We start from the raw sequence: 10,140 nt of genomic DNA, 5'->3' as shown, positions 1-10,140 counted from the left end.
TAACAAGGAATACATTAAGCTTTATGAAGAAGTTTCCTAAAATATTTGAATTTGCTGTACTCTAGGCTATGAGAACAATTCTGGGGATCTGGAAATGTGTAGGATACTTACTCTGACTCTTTGCAGTTCACCGCTACCTTCACTTCAACTGATTTTGCTGGGCACGTTCAGTATTAAATACTACTAATGATATACTGTTCAGGAAGACAAAGGTAGGGAAGCTAGAGTTAAGCTCTTTTTAACATGTTGATGTTTGCTTGTATGAACTATTGTACATGTCAGACTGTGTCCTAATTGCTTCACATATATTAATCCACTTAATTACAACAAGCTCATGAGGTGTGCACTATGTATTACAATATTTACCTTTGAGGAGTGAGGCACAGTTTGATTATTGAACCTGAACAGCTTTACATGTGTAGGTAGTAAAGAGTCAGACAGCTTTCTAGGGCTAAACTATACATTTTACCACCATATTTTACAGCCTTTTATGGATATTTGGGTGCTATAGAAAACAAGAAAACCAAAACTTGGTCTATAAACTTAACAGTGGTATCTTCTAAGAATTAGATACTTTAGATGTGATAAATTTGACTAAGACATTTTGTCATCAGTATAGATAAATTTATGCCCCCAAACTACAGATCTGTACACAGGTTCCCCAAGGTCAGATTTCATGTCTGAGATTATCTAAAGAGTGAATGCAGAAGTAGGAACAAATTTAGGTTCTTCCAGCAATCGCTTTAGATTTAATTGTAGCCCTGTAGATTTTAGCCACTGTATTTTACAGAACAATGTGTTTCTGTAACTTTTTCATTCCTACTGGTAAAATGCTTTTGTCACTATTCAATTTCTTGTCTTTATTCTGCTCATGATCTGAATAGTTTTCCATAGCCTATTTCTGTAGCTGGAGGTAGATGAGAAGTCTAACTCCCACATTTTAGATAAAACTTGCAGCACCTCAATTTTGCTTAAATATACCATTTTCAAATGTTCAGTCCTGGAAACAAAAATTCTGAAGTCGCAGGAAGTTTGGTGTTACTATCTGGAGGTCATTGTAATATAAATCAGAATGGCATCCACGGTGTGCTTGATCCATGCGGCAAAATCTGAAAGCAGCTGCTGAGTGGGATGTTGTGTAGATGTGCTGTGACACTGTGCCACGCTCTCTTGCTCCCTCTACCCGCAGTGGATCTTTATCACATTACATAATATTAGGTGGCTTAAGGCTGACAGTTCATTAGATTCTGTGGAGGCATTGACATTTCAGTGATGGTAATGAGACTTCCACAAATCAAAAACATTGGTTTCTGTGACTCCTGGGTTTAATTTTATAACGTTTTTCATTTTACTCCTTACTAGAGTTTTGGAGAATAGTCCTCACTGGCCCTGCCAACAATAGACCAATTCTAGAGGGCAGATGCATGAGAGTTTCAATCCAATGCATTGAACCCAAAAACTACATTTTAAAAAGATTTATTTATTTATTTGAAAGTCAAAGTTACACAGAAAGAGGAGAAGCAGAGGCAGAGAGAGAGAGAGGTCTTCCATCTGCTGGTTTACTTCCCAGATGGCTGCAACAGCTGGAGCTGCGCCAATCTAAAGCCAGGAGCTTCTTCTGGGTCTCCCACCTGGGTGCAGAGGCCCAAGGACTTGGGCCATCTTCCACTGCCTTCCCAGGCCATAGCAGAGAGTTGGATTGGAAGTGGAGCAGCGGGTCTCAAACCAGCGCCCACATGGGGTGCCGGTGCTTTGGGCCAGGGCATTAACTTACTGTGTCACAGCACTGGCCCTAAAACTACAAGTTTTAATCTAGCTCTGCCTCTGTAGCCATAGAGTAGCAGAGACATCAGTCTCAGACCCTTACTCCTTGCCTTGCTTTATTTTGTTTTTATCTGCTTTCACCACTATGACTTGAAAAATCACTAATTTCTTTCCCTAATGAGCAGAGAATAAAAAAGTGCAGAGAATTTGGCAAATACAAAATACCATATCAATTGAAATACAAGTCTGTTACTTCTAATCCCAGAAATGTAAATATGATTCTATTGCATTAAAGCAGGTACTGTTTTATAAAAATTAGAGGCAGAGTTGATGCTGATGCTAAGTAACCAATTTGGAATCCAGAGTTGGTTCTCGGCTTTGCCAATTAGCAGATGTGTGACCTGGACAGATGACCTTCCAGAGCTTCAGATTTACTAATCCACAAAACAAAGATACACATACACACACACACACACACCTCTGAGATTTGTGAGTGCTGAGTGAGATAACCTAGGCAAAATACCTAAAGAGAGAACAGGGTTCATTGTAAAGGACAGAGTGAAAAGTGTTCATTCTAGTAAAGCTACTACAAAAAGGAAACCCTGTCAGTGTCACTCTTTCATCCTGTCTCCTCTGCTTTGTTTTTTTTTTTAAATATTTATTTTATTATTTATTTGAAAGAGTTAGAGAGAGAGGTAGAGGCAGAGAGAGAGGTCTTCCATTCCGCTGGTTCACTCCCCAGGTGGCCGCAACATTTGGAGCTGTGCCAATCTAAAGCCAGGAGCCAGGAGTTTCTTCCAGGTCTCCCACCTGGGTGCAGGGGCCCAAGGACTTGGGCCATCCTCCACTGCTTTCCCAGGCCACAGCAGAGAGCTGGATAGGAAGAGGAGCAGCCAGGACACGAACCGGTGCCCATGTGGGATGCTGGCACTGCAGGCTGGGGCTTTAACCCACTGCGTTACAGTGCCATCCCTCTTCTCTGCTTTGAATAAATACCCATGTGGACTCGGCATAGTGTTAAATGAATAGAGGAAACTCTTCTTGAGACCTGCCCCACACTGGGTCCTTGTTAGTTCATTGATAATGAAGGCATTTAACTGGAGAAGGTATCAGGGAGACATGTTGTAGTGGGAGCTATACAGGACAAGCACCAAGTATTTTAGGATATAGTACCATATGTCTCCTAGCTTATGAGTCATTGAGCCACTTTGGGTGTTACTTTCTTCACCTGAAAAATGAGGAGCATGGCCCAATGACCTTCACCACATTTCATTACTCTTGCAATCTGTGATGTTAAATTCCTTCATGAAAGATTTCTGCAGCTCACTCAGCTGCTATAAAAAATTATGAGTTTTAGAGGAGGCAAGAAATTTTTCTTTATTATTTCCAAAAAGTGGATTTAGCTTAAGGAGTATCTGGTATGCTGGCTGATGGTAAAAATGGCTCCATCACTGAATAGGAAAGCACACGCTAGCTGCTTCCAAATGGCACTGTTGTCTGCAGAGGCACCAGCATTTTCTCCAACATTATCATTAAAGCTGGTAGAGCTATTCAGGACCCCAAGGGATTTGCAAAACAAGTCATATGTATTTAAAAAGAATTTCATCTGAGATGTTTTGTGTAATATCCATACGTTTTGATAATTGTATTGCATACTTAATGCCATAATACATTTTTATTCTCTCCCAACACTAAAATATATTAATAGGTAGGCAGGAAGTAGCTACAGAAGATGGTGACTCGACACCCATCAACATCCCCTTAAGATTAAGGTCTGGAGTCTCTGAGTGGGGAATGAAGTAGGCAGACATACAGGCTAAAATTGTTAGATTTGTGAACTGGAAGACCACGCCTTTGCCACGCCCCTGTGTGACCTCATTCCCCTACCTGGCCACACCTGGGTGCCCACCAGCCAATCAAGTTAATTAACCACTCCCCTTTGGAAGTGGGTTGAAAGCCAGGACACGGTGTGGCGCAGCAGCTCTTCTTCCCTGGCCTCTTGTCAGGAGGGGGCTTGCTGTAGCCCCATGCCTCCAGGGCGCATGGCCTTTGGGCAATGTGCTCTAGGCTTCCTGGCCCAGATACACGCCTAGATGCTCTTCCACGTGGCTAGAACCTTTTCTAATTTGCCAAGTATTATAATTACTAGTTTCTTACTATCACTACACTTCTATTACTGGAACTGAGAATCTTCTGCATGGCTAAGCCAATGCCCTCTAAGTGAAGCCTTTCCTACTCTTGCCACTTTCAGCCATATCTCTTTGTATGCATACACACGCAATGCAATTTTGTTTTATGTGATTAGGAGCAGAGCCTGTGAGGAGGAAGAAAAGTGTAGAGTATTATTTATTTATTGTTTATTTCATTCCTTTTTTGCCTGTTTATTAAGATGATAGGGAATTGAACTGTATGAAAGTTGATATAAACATATCAACTTAATTAGGTGCATGAAACTCAGCAGAGTTTTTATATTGTAGCATTCAGGGTCCAGACTGGTCACAGACACCATACTCATATGGAAATAATTGGTAAGAGTAAATGAATAGAGTAGCAGGAGATGAGGAGTTGCTATTTCATAAGAGGTTATAGAGAAATTGGAAAAGACCCCCTAAAATCTACACTAAAATGTGGCCCCTTGAAGTTCCCTAGAAATGCTATCCAGGGTGCCACATGTACTACCGAAATTTGGGGTGCCATACGATTTCACCATGGGCTTATTACTAAATCCCTGAATTAATAAGCCCAAGAGGGTTTTTGCCTAATATTTAGAGAAGAATTTTAAATACCGGCACAGATAAACGAGGCAGCATGGTACATTTTAAGCTTTTATTTAGTGAGAAAGATGCATAGGAGAGTGAGAGCTTTATTTAAGAGAGAGAGGTGAATAAGGGTTCATACCGAGCACCAGGAACCAGCCACGTGGAAGAACATCTAGGCGTGTATCTGGGCCAGGAAGCCTAGAGCACATGGCCCAAAGGCCATGCGCCCTGGAGGTGCAGGGCTACAGCAAATGGCAAGATTCAGAATCAGGCAGGCTTCTGTGGTGCTGGACAATAGGCCAGTGACTACAGACAAGGCATCTGGGCTACCCTGCCCCTGGGAAGAGGCTTGCAGGGTTAGATTCTTCCTTTTTAGATACCTCCTCAGTTCATTCTGAATGACACAACAACTGAAAATTTGGGACAAAAGTAGGATGGGGGCAATCTCTAGTGTTCAAACAGCAACATAATACCCATAACAGACTTGCAGAAGACCTTGGCTTATGTTGCCATCTAGTGCTGAAGTGGCAGGAGTATCAGTAGGCAGACTGCTTAGAATTTCTGGATGATAGGTACTTTCAAAGTCATATCATGGAATAGTAGAAAAAAATTCTATTCCTTCAATCTAAGGATGACATACAACAGCAAGCATTAAGAACTTTTAGGGAGCTCTCTCCAGATCTCCTCTCTCTTTTTCACCCTCCCTCTCTTAACCCCCCATCCCCTTTCTTCTTTGCCCCTTCCCTCTGACCTGTCAGATTTCCCATCAGTATACCCTTTCCCTTAAAAAGTAAGTAAGTAAGCAAGTAAATAAATAAGTAAGTAAATAAATAAATAAATAAAAGAACTTTCAGGGAACCATGATCTCATTTAATGAACAAAATGAAGTGTCAAAAATCAATCAGAAAGTAACTGATACACACAAATTTTCAGTTGAGAAATTTAAAGTGTCTGTTTTAAGGAAATTTAATGAGATTCAGGAAAGCATAGAGAAAGTTAAAACTCCAGTTGAAAAAACAGCAGAGAGGATAAAGTAATTTTTAAAATAAATCAAGCAAAAATACTTCAATGGAAAAGTTCACTAAGTGAGATTAAAATAAAATAGATGGCATAAATAGCATACCGTATCAAATAGAAGAAAGAATTACTGACATTGACTACAGGCAATTTGAAAATTCACAAGGCAAAAAAGGAAGAGTATTGACGGAAGTTTATGAGAATTTTGGGATAACAATAAAAGAGCAAATGTCTAAGTTATTGGTGTTCAAAAGGGACTTCAAAAGGTCAAAGTAGCAGAAAGCGTATTCAAAAAGATAATAATAGAAAATTTCCTTGGGGCCGGTGCTGTGGTGCAGTAGGTTAATGCCCTGGCCTGAAGCGCCGGCATCCCATATGGGCACCGGTTCTAGTCCTAGCTGCTCCTCTTCCGATCCAGCTCTTTGCTATGGCCTGGGAAAGCAGTAGAAGATTGCCCAAGTCCTTGGGCCTCTGCACCCGCTTGGGAGACCCAGAAGAAGCTGCTGGTTCCTGACTTCGGATCAGCACAGCTCCAGCCATTGCAGCCACCTGGGGAGTGAACCAGTGGATGGAAGACCTTTCTCTGTCTCTATCTCTCTCTGTAACTCTATCAAATAAATAAAAACAAATCTTTTCTTTTTTTTTTAATTTCTTAAACCAAGAAATGATACAAATATCTAGATAAGAAGGTTAGAGGTCACTAGTTAGATTCAACTCAATCAAGGCCATAAAGTTAAATTAAGGTTTCTAAAGTTAAAGATGCGATTCTAAAAGCTGCTAGAGAAGAGAGACAAATAATGCTTGCAGGTATCACAAACGGCCCAATAGCCAATAGCAAACTTTTTAGCAGAAACTTTGCAGGCCAGGAGAGAGTGGGAGAAGACTTCCAAAGTAGTAACAACAAAAACCCTGCCAAGAATACCGGCAAGGCTGTCCTTTAGATATGATGGAGAGAGAGACATTTTCATACCAAAAAAAAAAAAAAAAAGAGAATTTATCACTACTGTTAAGACATGCTAACAGGAGCTCTTCAGATGGAAAGAGTTGCTAAAAAGAGAAAAGAAAATATCAGAAGGCCGAAAATTCACTGAGTATAAACACTAGACGTGAACCCTTGCATCTACAGTCAACTGATCTTAGACAAAAGTGCTAAGAACATGCATTGGAGAATAGACAGCCTTTTCAGTGGTATTGGGATAATTGTATATCCTCATGGGGAAGAATGAAACTAGACTCCTATCTTTTACCATATACAAAATAAACTCAAAATGGAGTATAGATCCAAATGTAAGTCTTAAAACTATGAAATTATTAGAAGAAAACATGGAAAATTCTTCAACACATTGAATGGACAAGGGATATTTGGATAAGACCCCCCAAAGCACAGGAAACAAAAGCAAAAATAGACATATGTGTGTTCACCAAACTTAAAAGATTTTGTACAGTGAAAAGATGACCCACAGAATTTGAGAAAATATTTGCTACTATATGTCCGATAAGAGGTTAATAACCAGAATATTCATGGAACTCAAACAACTCAATAGCAAAAGAAACCAGATGATCCCATTGAAAAAATTGGTAGTAGGTCTGCATTGACATTTTCCAAAAGAAGACAAAAAATGACCAACATGTATATGAAAATAGAAATACACTAATATCATTGATTATCAGGGAAATATAAATCAAAGGCATAACGAGATATTATCCCACTTCAGTTATAAATTCTATTACCAAAAAGGCAATAGATAGCAAGTTAAAAATAGACCTACTATATGATCCAGGAATCTCATGACTAGGTAACTATCCAAAGGAAATGAAGTCAGTCTGTAGAAGAGACATCTGTACTCTCATGGTTTTTGCAGCACTATTCATGACAGCCAAGAAATAGAAATGATGTGAGCGCATATCATGAATGAATAAAGAAAATGTGATACATATACTCCATTAAATACTATTTAGCCATGTAAGTGATGCAGTTCTGTCATTGTGACAACATTAGCATGTTATGTTAAGTGAAACAAAGCAGGCAGAGAAAGGCAAGTACTGCATGATCTCATGTGTAGAATATAAAAAAATTGTCTCTTGTAAGTTGAGAGTAGAATGGTGATTGTCAGTGTCCGGGGAGAGTAAATGGGAAATTTTAATCCAGGGGTACTAAGTTTTGGTTCTATAGGAGAAAGCAGTTCTGATGTCCAGTTGCATAATAGAGTGACTACAGTTACAATAATGTACTGTAAATATTTTTTTCTAAAACAATAGTTGAAGGGGATTTTGAATGTTTTCACCAGGTAGAAATGATAATGTTCACAGAGATAGTTATGTTTACCCTGAGTTGAACATTGTACAATGTATAACTGTATTGAGTTATCACATAGTATCCCATAGGTATGTGCAATTTTTATGTGTAAGTTAATATTTTTAAAAAATTAAAAAGAGGACAAAATACTCCAGTTTTATCAAAAATAGCTAGACTTTATCACCATTACTCTGAAGGCACAAAGAGAGATAAGAGATTGCTGTAGAAGTTAAGAGGGAGAGGAAGACTGTATTACACATGCTGGGAACTTCAGTAGAGATGCAAAGCAACTTCCAGCCCATCGTCCTTTGTGGACAAAGTTGGAGAAGTAAAAAGCCTATCCCACCCTCTCCAGAGATCTGCCTGTTGTCTTCTATCAGACAAACCCAAAAGGAAGTAAGAGGAAGAAAAATGTTCAATGCTGCAATCCACATCCTTGGGCAGGAACAAGGGATGGAAAATAAATCTTAGGGGCACCTGAAGAGCATCCAGCCAGCAAAGGCAGCCAGATAACTCAAAGTTTAGCATGATTTACAGAAGATATGAATAGTGCCAGTAGAAGAGATGAGACAGCAGACATGAGCCCAGCAGACAAATTGCTTCAATTCCTTGTCATGACTGCCAGCCAATCCTGAGATGTAGACACATATGGGAAGCCCGGTGGGACTCCCAAAAATAACATGAGGGCATTTAGAGACTTCAAAAATTGACTGTAAAACACACCACTGGGTTGTGTCAGGACTGACAGGAGTAACTTGGCTGGTAGGATTGCAGAGTGCAGTTAGACTACTACTCTGTCTGTGTTTTGGTTATAGTAGGGGAAGTCATGGGATGTTTCGGCTACATCACACTTTATACCCCATGCCCTAACATCCAACTTTGAATCATGTACCCTTCTGTGTTATTTACCAATAAGTCTTATTTTCAAAATCTTAATAGGAGATTAAGAACTGCTTTTCTTTTTGTAGTTATCATACATATTTAATAGCATTTTAAGAGGCGAGCTCATAGTAAATGCTAATTAAATATTTGCTGATGGCTTCCTGACCTTCAAGAACCAGAATTTTGTAACAATCAATTATACATAGACAAAAACAACTGTCTCACTGGTAAGAATACTAGGATGTCATGAATTGGAATTAAATTATTTTGATACTTTTTATGTAAAATGAATTAAAGAGAAAGACCACCAAAAGAGAGAATGAGTGTGTGTCATACAGATAAATCAGATCTACTGTTGTGTTCTACAAAAGAATGTGTACTGTGTGGTGCACTGAGAGAGCAGGGTAATTGCTTTGATTTAGAATTAAGTGATGAAAAACTGAGAAAGTAAAGCAGGGCAAAATTGGATCCTGGTTGCATATAGAAACTTCCGCATTTATCACGTTTATTGTCCTAAGTTTGTCTTCAGGATTTCTTTTTCATAGTAAGTATCATTACAGGAGGCAAATTTTAACAAGCAAGGGCTAAATATCTTCATCACATGTGCCTTCCTTGCAGGAGCAAGGAAGTTGGGTTGGGAATTCTGGGTAGCTTTGTGCTCACCCGAGAGGTGGCCATGGGGCTGGAGAGGCACTTCATGGTTTCTGTTCTGTGTCAGCAGAAGCAGAGTGGGTGCTGCCCTTGTTTGGGAAGAAGGTTACTTGTTCTAGTCCTGCCTGGGTTCTAGGGTCTCAGGCAAGTCACTTGATATTCAGAGAATGGACATGGCCAGATACCACTCATTTTTGTATCTTAAAAGCACATTAATTTTAAATTACCAGAAGTAATTCCCCTTGATATTAAATAGTGAGTTATGCAAACATGTAAGTAGGAATTTAATAATCTTCCTGCCTCTTTTGTTTTCTCTTATAATACCCAATGTTCAGAACCAGGAAAAGTTTCTTTGACAAGGCTCTTGAGATTCAAACACACACACACACACACACACAAACACACATTTGTGTGTATGTGAAATATTTACTCTCATAATCTGTTTCAGGTTAGTGCCTGATATTTAACGTGGGATTTTTTTATTTTACACATTAGTCTTTATTCCTAAACATGTATTAAGGCCTTGAGAACAAGGATGACTTAGACTCTTTTCTGCTTGCCACCTCCCAAGTCAACCCACTTGGCACCAAGGTGGACCTTAGACCCTGTCTTGACTTTCCCAAGCATGGTCTGTAAATCCATTAAAATGCTGAAGATTCTTTGGTTATGTTACTGGCTTTATGAAAAACAGAACAAAAACAAAGACCCTGTAACAAAACTTGTACTCTTTCTGTTTCTAATATCTTGCCAGAATGTGGCATCCTTAAGAAA

Source organism: Lepus europaeus, chromosome 16 (genome assembly GCF_033115175.1).
Source record: "Lepus europaeus isolate LE1 chromosome 16, mLepTim1.pri, whole genome shotgun sequence".
Taxonomy (NCBI): Eukaryota; Metazoa; Chordata; class Mammalia; order Lagomorpha; family Leporidae; genus Lepus; species Lepus europaeus.
The sequence above is the reverse complement of the archived record's forward strand: the minus strand, read 5'-3'. Positions refer to the sequence as shown.